This window comes from Alligator mississippiensis, chromosome 7, assembly GCF_030867095.1.
Source record: "Alligator mississippiensis isolate rAllMis1 chromosome 7, rAllMis1, whole genome shotgun sequence".
NCBI classification, from domain to species: domain Eukaryota; kingdom Metazoa; phylum Chordata; order Crocodylia; family Alligatoridae; genus Alligator; species Alligator mississippiensis.
Window position 1 is genome coordinate 55,735,042 of NC_081830.1, and position 9,876 is coordinate 55,744,917.

The following is a 9,876-nucleotide window of genomic DNA, read 5'->3' on the forward strand; positions in this document are numbered from 1 at the left end:
ATAGATGGAGATCTTTAATTTCTCTGCAAGATGCATCCTTTATCTGGCCCTTGCTTGCTGTAGTTTTTGATCCATGAGGAAGTGATCAGCAGGTAGGCCAGGGGCAGCTTTAGTGATGTACGTTGCCACTCATTGGACCCAGTAGAACTCATATGTTAAAACTAGAAGCTGCACAATATTTTAGTCATAATTGTTGATTTGTTTGCAGTGATGCACTACATTGTGCCAGTATTATGTCTAACCTTGCTAAAGATCTTGGTAATGATCTTGTCCTGGTCAAAATCTGGCCAGCTATTTTCAAGAAATAAATTAGCATTGCAAGAGGAAGTAATGCCCCGGTTCAATAAGTTCTCCTGTTGTCCTCCTAAAATAATGCTCAGCATGATCTTAAGTACTACTTCACTCCCAAAAATATTTCTGGATGAGACACAAAACAGAGACCCTGCACCATTTGCTATTACAGGTCTAACAGAACTATTTGTAAAGGTATATCTAACTGTTGTGGCTGAATTTTGGCATACATAGGTATACTCTTCTCATTTATGACCTCACTTCCAATTTCATAGTTTCATAGTTGATAGGGTCGGAAGGGACCTGAGCAGATCATCAAATCCAACTCCCTGCCATGGACAGGAAAGAATGCTGGGGTCAAACGACCCCGGCTAGATGAATGTCTGGCCTCCTTTTGAAGACCCCCAGGGTAGGAGTGAGCACCACTTCCCTTGGAAGCTGGTTCCAGATCCTAGCCGCCCTGACTGTGAAGTAGTGCTTCCTGATGTCTAGCCTGAATCTACTCTCAATCAGCTTATGGCCGTTGTTCCTTGTTACTCCCAGTAGTGCTCGGGAGAACAGGAACTCTCCCATTAGCTGCTGGTCCCCCTTGGCAAGTTTATAGATGGCCACCAGATCCCCTCTCAGCCTTCTCTTGTGGAGACTGAGCAGGTTCATATCGCGCAGCCTCCCCTCGTAGGGCCTGTCCCGCTGCCCCCTGATCATGCAAGTGGCCCTCCTCTGGACCCTCTTGATGCTGATCACATCCCTCCTGAAGTGCAGCGCCCAGAACTGGACACAGTACTCCAACTGTGGCCTGATCAATGTTGCATAAAGGGGAAGGATAACCTCCTTGGACCTGCTCATGATGATCTGTGTATGCATGACAAGGTCTGGTTAGCCTTCCTGAATGCATCCCCACATTGACAGCCCATGTTCATCCTCGAATCAATAGTGACTCCAAGATCCTTTTCTGCCTCTGTGCTGACGAGAAGGGAGTTCCCCAGCCTGTAGGTATGCTGCTGGTTTTTTCTCCCCATGTGCAGTACCTTGCACTTGTCCGTATTGAAACCCATCCAATTCTCATCCGCCCACCCCGGTAACCTGTCTAGATTTATTTGTAGCCTGTCCCTCTCTTCTAGCGTGCTCACTTCTGCCCACATCTTAGTGTCATCTGCGAATTTGAACAAGGTGCTTTTCACCCCTTCGTCCAAGTCACTGATGAAGATGTTGAACAGTGCGGGCCCGAGGCCTGAGCCCTGGGGGACCCCACTGCCCATGTCCATCCAGGTCGAAAATGACCCATCCACCACCACACTCTGGGTGCAGCCCTCCAGCCAATTTGCAACCCATCTGACTGTGTTGGCATTGACACCACAGTTGCCTAATTTTTTAATGAGAATGGGGTGAGAGATAGTGTCGAAGGCCTTTGTAAAGTCCAGAAAGACTACATCCACTGCGATACCTGCGTCCAAGGATTTTGTGACCTGGTCATTGAAGGCAACCAGGTTGGTTTGACAGGACCTGCCTCTAATGAACCCATATTGATTGCCCCTAGGCATAATCTCCCCTGCTAGTCCCTTCCAGATGTGTTCCTGGATAATTTTCTCAAAGAGCTTTCCCAGGACCGAGGTAAGACTAACAGGCCTATAGTTTCCTGTGTCCTCCTTCCTCCCTTTTTTGAAAATGGGGACCCCATTGGCCCTTTTCCAGTCCTCTGGCACCTTGCCAGAGTACCACAAGTGTTTGTAAAGCTGTGTGCAACGACCTCTGCCAATTCCCTCAGCGCTCTGGGGTGGAGATCATCTGGACCTGCTGATTTGAACATGTCTAGTCCCACCAGAAGTTCCCTGACTAGGTCCTCACTGACCCTGGGCCTGGCTGCACCTCCCCTGGGTCCATCCAGAATCCCGGGGTGGGAGGGGGGGGGGTATGTCCCAGTCCCTGCTAAAAAAAAAAAAAATGGAGGCAAAGAATTTGTTAAAGAGGTTAGCTTTGTTGTGTGGTGCGACTACCAGATTTCTAAGCATGTCCTGCAGAGGCCCCATGTTACCCAGTACCTTCGTTTTAATCCCTATGTATTTAAAAAAGGACTTCTTGTTATCTTTGATCTGGGTCGCTAGTTCCAGTTCTGTCTTCACCTTAGCCTTCCTAACAGCCCCCCTACAATCTCAAGCAATGGAGGTATAATCCTTCTTGGTGATGGCCCTTCCCTTCCGTTGGTCGAATGTCTCCTTTTAAGCTTTGAGACATTCCTGGATGCCTTTGGTGAGCCATGGGGGCTTTTGAGCGCTCTTGCCCCCTTTGATCCACATTGGGACTGTCACCCTTTGGGCTTGGCGGATCGTCTCCTTAAGGAATGACCACTCTTTTTGGACTCCCAACTCCCCTCTCCTCTGGGACCTCAGTGCCTCTCCGACTAATCTCCTTTACTCATTGAAATCGGCCCTCCTGAAGTCTAGGGTTGCTGCCTTGCTGCGGGCCTTTGACACCCTGCGCTGGATGGTGAATTCCAGTAGGCAATGATTGCTATCGCCCAGGTGGTCGAGCACCCGCAGTCCCCTCATCATGTCATCACCTGTGGCCAGGACCAGGTCTAACAAGGCATTTCCCCTAGTGGGACTGTGCACCTCCTGGATTAGGTGGAGGTCCTGTATCTTGGCTAGGAACCTACGTGAGCAGTCAGACTTGGCTGACTGCTCCTCCCAGCAGATATCTGGATAGTTTAGGTCACCCGTGATGACCACATCCCTTGATTTAACTGCCTCCGCAAACTGACCCAAGAATTCCTGGTCCAGCTCTTCCCCTTGGTTGGGTGGTCTGTAGTAGACCCCCACCGTTAAGTCTCTTTCCCCCTGACCCCCTTGTATTCTGACCCAGAGCACCTCTGTCTGCCCCTCTGACCAAGTGCTGTTTGTTGAGGATGTGTATTGCTCTTTGACGTAGAGAAACATGCCCCTACCTTTCCTCCCCATTATATCCCACCTGTACAGTCTACAGCCCTTGATGTTTACCACCGAATCATGCGTTGAGTCCCACCAAGTTTCAGTGAGCCCCACTATGTCTGGGTTTGTGTTAGCTAGCAGGAGGGCAAGTTCCTCCTGCTTATTCCCCATACTACGAGCATTAGTGTAGAGGCATTTAAGGCCTCCTGAGGGTGTATGCACTGCCCTCCTAATCCCAGGACTATCCGGGCCCCTGTCTCTTACCTGGGTACTTCTTGTGCTCGTCGCCTGTCTTGGTTGGGCTGTCTTGGTTCGGTGTTCCGTGGCTCCCTCTGTCCTCATCCTCCTCTTCTCCCGACAAACCTAGCTTAAAGCCTGCTGGAAGAGATCAGCCAACCTGAAAGAGAACACATGCTTACCTTTGGGGGAGAGGTGGAGCACATCCCACCCGATCGTATTCATTTCTCTGTGTCTGAATTAGCAGGTCTGTTGCTGTGTGAATACCTGTGGTTGCCACACTTCACTCCAGAAATGGCTGCCTTAAAGCATAAAAACAATCAGATTATCTTTTTCTGATTTGTAGATGATTAGTAGAGTACTTTTAGAGCCTCTGGAAACTAAATTCAACTGGACATAAATGCAAGTTGTTGTATTTTTTACTTATAGCATTTAATAAAGGTCAAAGTGAAATTCTGACATTCAGAATAAGCCCTAGGCCACATTTCTTCATTTGCTCTGTTTATCTGTAAATCAAAAGAGATCATTTGCCACCACTGAAAATGAAAAACAGATCTTGCCTTATGTTCTGTGTGTCCATTTTTTCAGTGGGAAGAGAAATATTTACAATTTATCAGGAAAAATTCATTGAACGCTCAGTGCTGCAGTACCACCGCTAAAATTTGTATTTGAGGCAGTACACTGCTTTTCCACCTTTCTTAATTTTCTTTCTCTGCTGTGTTTGGAATGAAGATAATGCTTTTATTTGATTGGGCTTGTAACTTATATCTTTGCCTAGATTGTACTGCCATAAATGCCAGGCATACTGCCCCTAGCTTCCAGAGGTGTCAACAACATCTCTCTTAGTTTTATCTTTTAAACTACTTCTGTTGGACTCTACCACTCGCCAAGATGCTATGCTTCTATGTATGGCAGGGGTGGTCAAAATATGGCCTGCCTGGCCCATGTGTGGAGGGCAGCCTGGGCTGTGTCATGTGCCCAGGGACAGCAACACCAGTCACACACAGCGGAGCAGGGGTGGTATAGTAGTGGGCAGGTAGGTGATCTCCATGTAGACCAGCTCAGGGCACCCATGGGCAGGAACTACAGGGCTGAGTGCATGGGATGGGGCCATGGGTGGGCTGGGAGCAGTGTCCAGAAACAGAATAGACAGGCAGGATTGCATGGTGGTGACAGCATTGGCCAGGGCCTGGAGCAGAGCTGCAATCTGTTCCCCAAACGTCCCTGCCTGCAGAACTGGTGCCCATTGCAGGTGCATGTGGGAAAAAGATTGCAGCTCTTTCCTGGGACTCAGCCCCACACTGTCACTACCCCATGATCCCAGCTCCATCTGCCCATCCCACTGCTGAATGCCATTCCACACCTGCCTGCAGCCCCATCGTATCCACCCAGCCCTGCCTACAGATGTCTCAGGCCAGTCTCCACAGAGAACCCACCTGCCCACTCCATCCAGCACCCCCAACAGTGGGTACAGGCAGATGAGCCCAGGGCCAAATAGGATCAATTCCATCCCCCCTCCCCCACTGTGCTGGGTTGGGCCTGCAACAGCTCACCAAAACTCCTTAGGTGGCCCTGCTGCCCAAATAATTGCCCATCCCTGATGTATGGAGTATAGAACAATTCTTAATTCCATGTTTCCTTGCACCCATAAACAACTGCAGGCCAACAAGGGCAGTTTTTTAATACTCTATTCACATGAAAGTCATGCTTTTTACTGTGAGGAATATTTATGAGTAGAAATAACATTTCCACACCTGATCATGGAGGAGATATCTTTCCATTTATGTATGCTGTTATATGGTGCCCATCACTGAAGATTTGGCTCCTGAAAGTGTTATAATTAACTCTTATCTGGGTATCCAGGGGGCTGCCATGATTCTCAAATATTTCTGACGTGCTAAAAACCTGACCTGTTCTTAATCCAAAGCCTGAACTCAAGCACTGATATCTAAATGATCAATGAATATAAGCAGTGAATAAAGTATAACTCCATAAATCTGGCATGCTCAGGACCGAGCACCTGCCGGAAATGTGAAAATTCTGGATTTTTGAAACTGGAGCGGCGGCTGGTCCCGGAGCGGGGGCGGGGGGAGACAGACAGTGGAGGCTGGTCCCAGAACAGCAGCCACACATGGAGCAGCAGCATGGGGTGGTGAATGGCAGTGGCAGCCACCATGTGCAAGCTTCCCCCTCCGCTGCTGCAGGACCGGCCGCTGCTACTCCCTGATGAAGTGTAGTTTTAAGAAGTGCCAGATTTTTGATAATTCTGACTTTTTGATATCCAGATTTATGATGTTATACTGTATAATGAAGTATGAGTGAGAATTTAACACAATCCCTGGGTTTCCTGCTCATATGTCAGTTAATGGAAAGTAGAAGGACCTGGGGTTGTTTTTATTTTGTCAGATGAGTAGTGTGGCCGTGTGGGGGTGAATAACAAAATCTCTCTCCCTGGGACTCGCCTGCCATGCTTTAGAATGATAGAAGAATAAGAAGTTAATTCCCCAAAGACAGAGGGTATCGTAAATCACCCCAGAAGCAGAATAAAAGAAAATTGGTTTATTAGTAACTTCCCCACGGGTTGTGGAGCACCCTGGCTGTTCTCACAGCTCGTAGTCTCCCTTTTCTCCACCACTGTGCAGCCCACTCCCACAGGTCAGTCAGCTCCACTCCAGTCCCACTTTCTTTTCTCTTTCCTGCAGTACCAGAGGATCCTTTCTCCGTTGGACCTTCTCTCAGCCAGTAAGTTTCTCCTCTCTTCCTCACCTCCTTACTTCACCAGTCACCATGGTTACCTGCACCCAGTCGGCAGGTGTTATCCACAAGCTGCTCCAGCGCTGGATCCACTGCTGCTGGAGTCCCTGCTGAATCTCTCCACGTGCCCCAGGGTGCCAAGGAAAACCCCTTGCTGTGGATTTAAGTAGCTGCTGGCTCCTAATCAGTTAACATTAACCCCAGGTGCAATCCCCTTCCCAACTGTGCTAAGTATTTAACTTTGCCCTGTCCCTGACCTGACTACTTGCGACTTAGTAACATCAAAGAAACAGGGCTGTCTTTGCTCTGTTACAAGCAGGAATCCAAAACCTTCAACAGTGCAATAATGAATAGAACAAAACTCTATAGAGAGAAATTATCTAATCAGAATGAAGTTTACAAGTAATAAAACAACACTAATAATAAAAGGTACATTAGACTTTTAATTCTGTCACACAAAGGTGTTGCACATTGCAGATTGTAATTTCTAAAAATGCTTCTTGTATCATGATTTTTTAAAGAATTTGATGATTACACTTTAAATGTTGCTGTCTAATCTGCCTAGCAACAAATTACCCTCTCACACCCTCTAGTGGCTAATAAAAATAGGAAACCAAGTTGTACTTCCTTCAACTAGATCGCTCTTCAGAAATGTCCATTAGGCTGTATCTGCCTTCTTACACTTGAGGAAGGATATTTTGTGCCTCAAACTGTCTCTGATATCTCTCCCAACTGTACAGTTGGTTCATTAAATAATAAAATATTTAAACTTTTTAAATGGTACAAAATTCATGACAGGAAATAGAGAAATTGTAAAAGCCCCAACCTCATAAAAACTTAAATGCATGCTTCACATAGACACGTATGCATATGTACAAATTCTGCATGCATGCATCTTCAAGATGAGATCTGAAATAAAATAGGAACTGGCTCAAATGATAGAAATTTCAAGCTGAATTTCCTGATTACCACTTTCCAAACATATTTGGAAGAATAAGAGCTCCTTTTCTTTCTCTAGTTCCAAATGACTGTTTTCAGTGGGTCTTTTAGAGTTCATAAAAGCAAATCTTTTATGTACAGAAAAGCTTGTATGTATGTAAAAGTGTGTTTGCTATAGGTTTAATATGTTTATCATTAAAGGACTCATCTTCACATCTTTTGAACCTGACTGTATTTTTAAATGACTTGAGATTATTTTCTTACTCCTAAAATCTTGGGGTTTTTTGTGGTTTTACAGCCCATTTACCTATATTTTCATTCCTGCTGTTGCTGAAATGAAAACAGAAAGAAAATGTGACTGACAGTACAGAGGAAACTGTGAAATGGTCCATGGTTTGAAAGTCATACAGGAAAGGGAGTTCTGCCACTAACTATTAATGAATTCCAGGGAGAGCCATAATGAGCTAAAGCTCTTTTTACAGGTGACACCCCCTGTGTGAGTAGAAACATTTTGGTAAACAAACACCTAAGTTTTGGCTGTAGGGACAATGAAATCTTAACTTTAATGTGTGAGACTAAATGGTAACAATGCTGTGCTTAATATACCCTGAATGGGCATTCACCATAACAAGAATTTCATCAGTATATGACTAGAAGATAGTGTATGGACATGAGCAAGACAAAGAGGTCCTTATCTTGTAGAGCGGAGTGAATCTCTGGTGGTAAATGCCCTGCTATTGATCCTCTCCACGGTGTGATGGCATTGCTGAATGTATTTTGCTATGGACTTGGATCTGCATATTCAGTGTCACTTGAGTTGGAATTACATTAGCTAGGTAGGAACCTGAAGAGCCAGATCAAACTATATAGGAGAGAACATCTACAACATTAGATAAGGTTCATAGATTCATAGATGTTAGGGCCGGAAGGGACCTCAATAGATCATCGAGTCCAACCCCCTGCATAGGCAGGAAAGAGTGCTGGGTCTAGATGACCCCAGCTAGATGCCTATCTAACCTCTTGAAGACCCCCAGGGTAGGGGAGAGCACCACCTCCCTTGGGAGCCCGTTCCAGACCTTGGCCACTCGAACTGTGAAGAAGTTCTTCCTAATGTCCAGTCTAAATCTGCTCTCTGCTAGCTTGTGGCCATTATTTCTTGTAACCCGCGGGGGCACCTTGGTGAATAAAACCTCACCAATTCCCTTCTGTGCCCCTGTGATGAACTTATAGGCAGCCACAAGGTCGCCTCTCAACCTTCTCTTGCGGAGGCTGAAAAGGTCCAGGTTCTCTAGTCTCTCCTCGTAGGGCTTGGTCTGCAAGCCCTTAACCATATGAGTGGCCCTTCTCTGGACCCTCTCCAGGTTATCCGCATCCCTCTTGAAGTGCAGTGCCCAGAATTGCATGCAGTATTCCAACTGCGGTCTGACCAGTGCCCGATAGAGGGGAAGTATCACCTCTTTGGATCTATTCATCATGCATCTGCTGATGCATGATAAAGTGCCATTAGCTTTTCTGATGGCTTTGTCACACTGCCAACTCATGTTCATCTTGGAGTCCACTAGGACTCCAAGATCCCTTTCCACTTCTGTGCCACCAAGCAGGTCATTTCCTAGGCAGTAGGTGTGCTCGACATTTTTCCTCCCTAGGTGCAGCACTTTGCATTTCTCCTTGTTGAACTGCATTCTGTTGTTTTCTGCCCACTTGTCCAACCTGTCCAGGGCTGCTTGCAGCTGTTCCCTGCCCTCCGGCGTGTCCACTTCTCCCCATAGCTTTGTGTCATCCGCAAACTTGGACAGAGTACACTTCACTCCCTCGTCCAAGTCGCTGATGAAGACATTAAAGAGTATCGATCCAAGGACCGAGCCCTGCGGGACCCCACTGCCCACACCCTTCCAGGTCAAAACCGACCCATCCACCATGACTCTCTGGGTGAGACTCTCTAGCCAATTCGTGTCCCTACTTCTAACCCCAACATCTCTATGATTGGGGTTAGGGGCCAGCATAGTGGCCAGGGACAGCACCGCAGCAAGAGATAAGGCTGCAGAAATGGTTTGTGCCTCCAGCACATTATACATTGTATCACGACTAGGGGCAACAGTATAAGTATAGTATCTTTTTATAGGGCTGGGAATAGACTTACCTGGGTCCAGGGCTTCTGAACATCACTAGCAAAACTGTAAGTGGAGTGTACTGGAGGGGAAAAGGTGCGAAGTGAGGAGTCAAAGGAATATTTGTCTGCAGAGTGTTCATCCCACTAGGTGGGAAAGGCAGCAGAGGGGCAGAGCTGTACTACTCCCCAGCACATCCACATGTGGCAGATAGTGAAATGACCTTCAGGGAAGGCTAGCTGTGAAATGATCAGGGCTAACTCTGATGAATGAGCAGTCACGGACCAAGCAGCAGCACCACTAGGATGTGGTAAAGACAGTAGATGGCAATGGTTTCCCTCCTGAAAAGCCACCTATATCCTTTGATGGTACTATGACATGGCGAGTACAGGTTGCCACTATAATAAGCCTGCCCAGCCCCCAGACATGGGTCTAGAAGTCCTCAAGAGCAGAGCAGGCAGAAGATGTTAGAATCTCAACAACTGCGAAGGTGGATGAAGGCTGCAGGAGAACACGATCCCCCATTGCCTTTCTTTCCTTGACATTGGATCAAGGTCCTGTTCTGTCAAGAGCCACGTGGAAGCTGATATGCAGCAGCTTCTCGACAATACAAGAAGTCACAC

The 9,876-nt window shown here is 46.9% G+C and overlaps 1 protein-coding gene across 2 annotated transcripts in view; it reads left to right on the top strand.

Moving 5' to 3' along the window:
* The window catches only part of FBXO36 (F-box protein 36), a 143,555-nt gene extending 136,197 nt beyond the window's left edge, over positions 1-7,358 (top strand). For both annotated transcript variants that reach the window (XM_014602803.3, XM_019491694.2), the window contains exon 7: positions 6,155-7,358. The gene's annotated coding sequence lies outside the window, so the exon portion shown is untranslated. The remainder of the gene's footprint in view (positions 1-6,154) is intronic.
* The last annotated feature ends 2,518 nt before the right edge of the window (positions 7,359-9,876 follow it).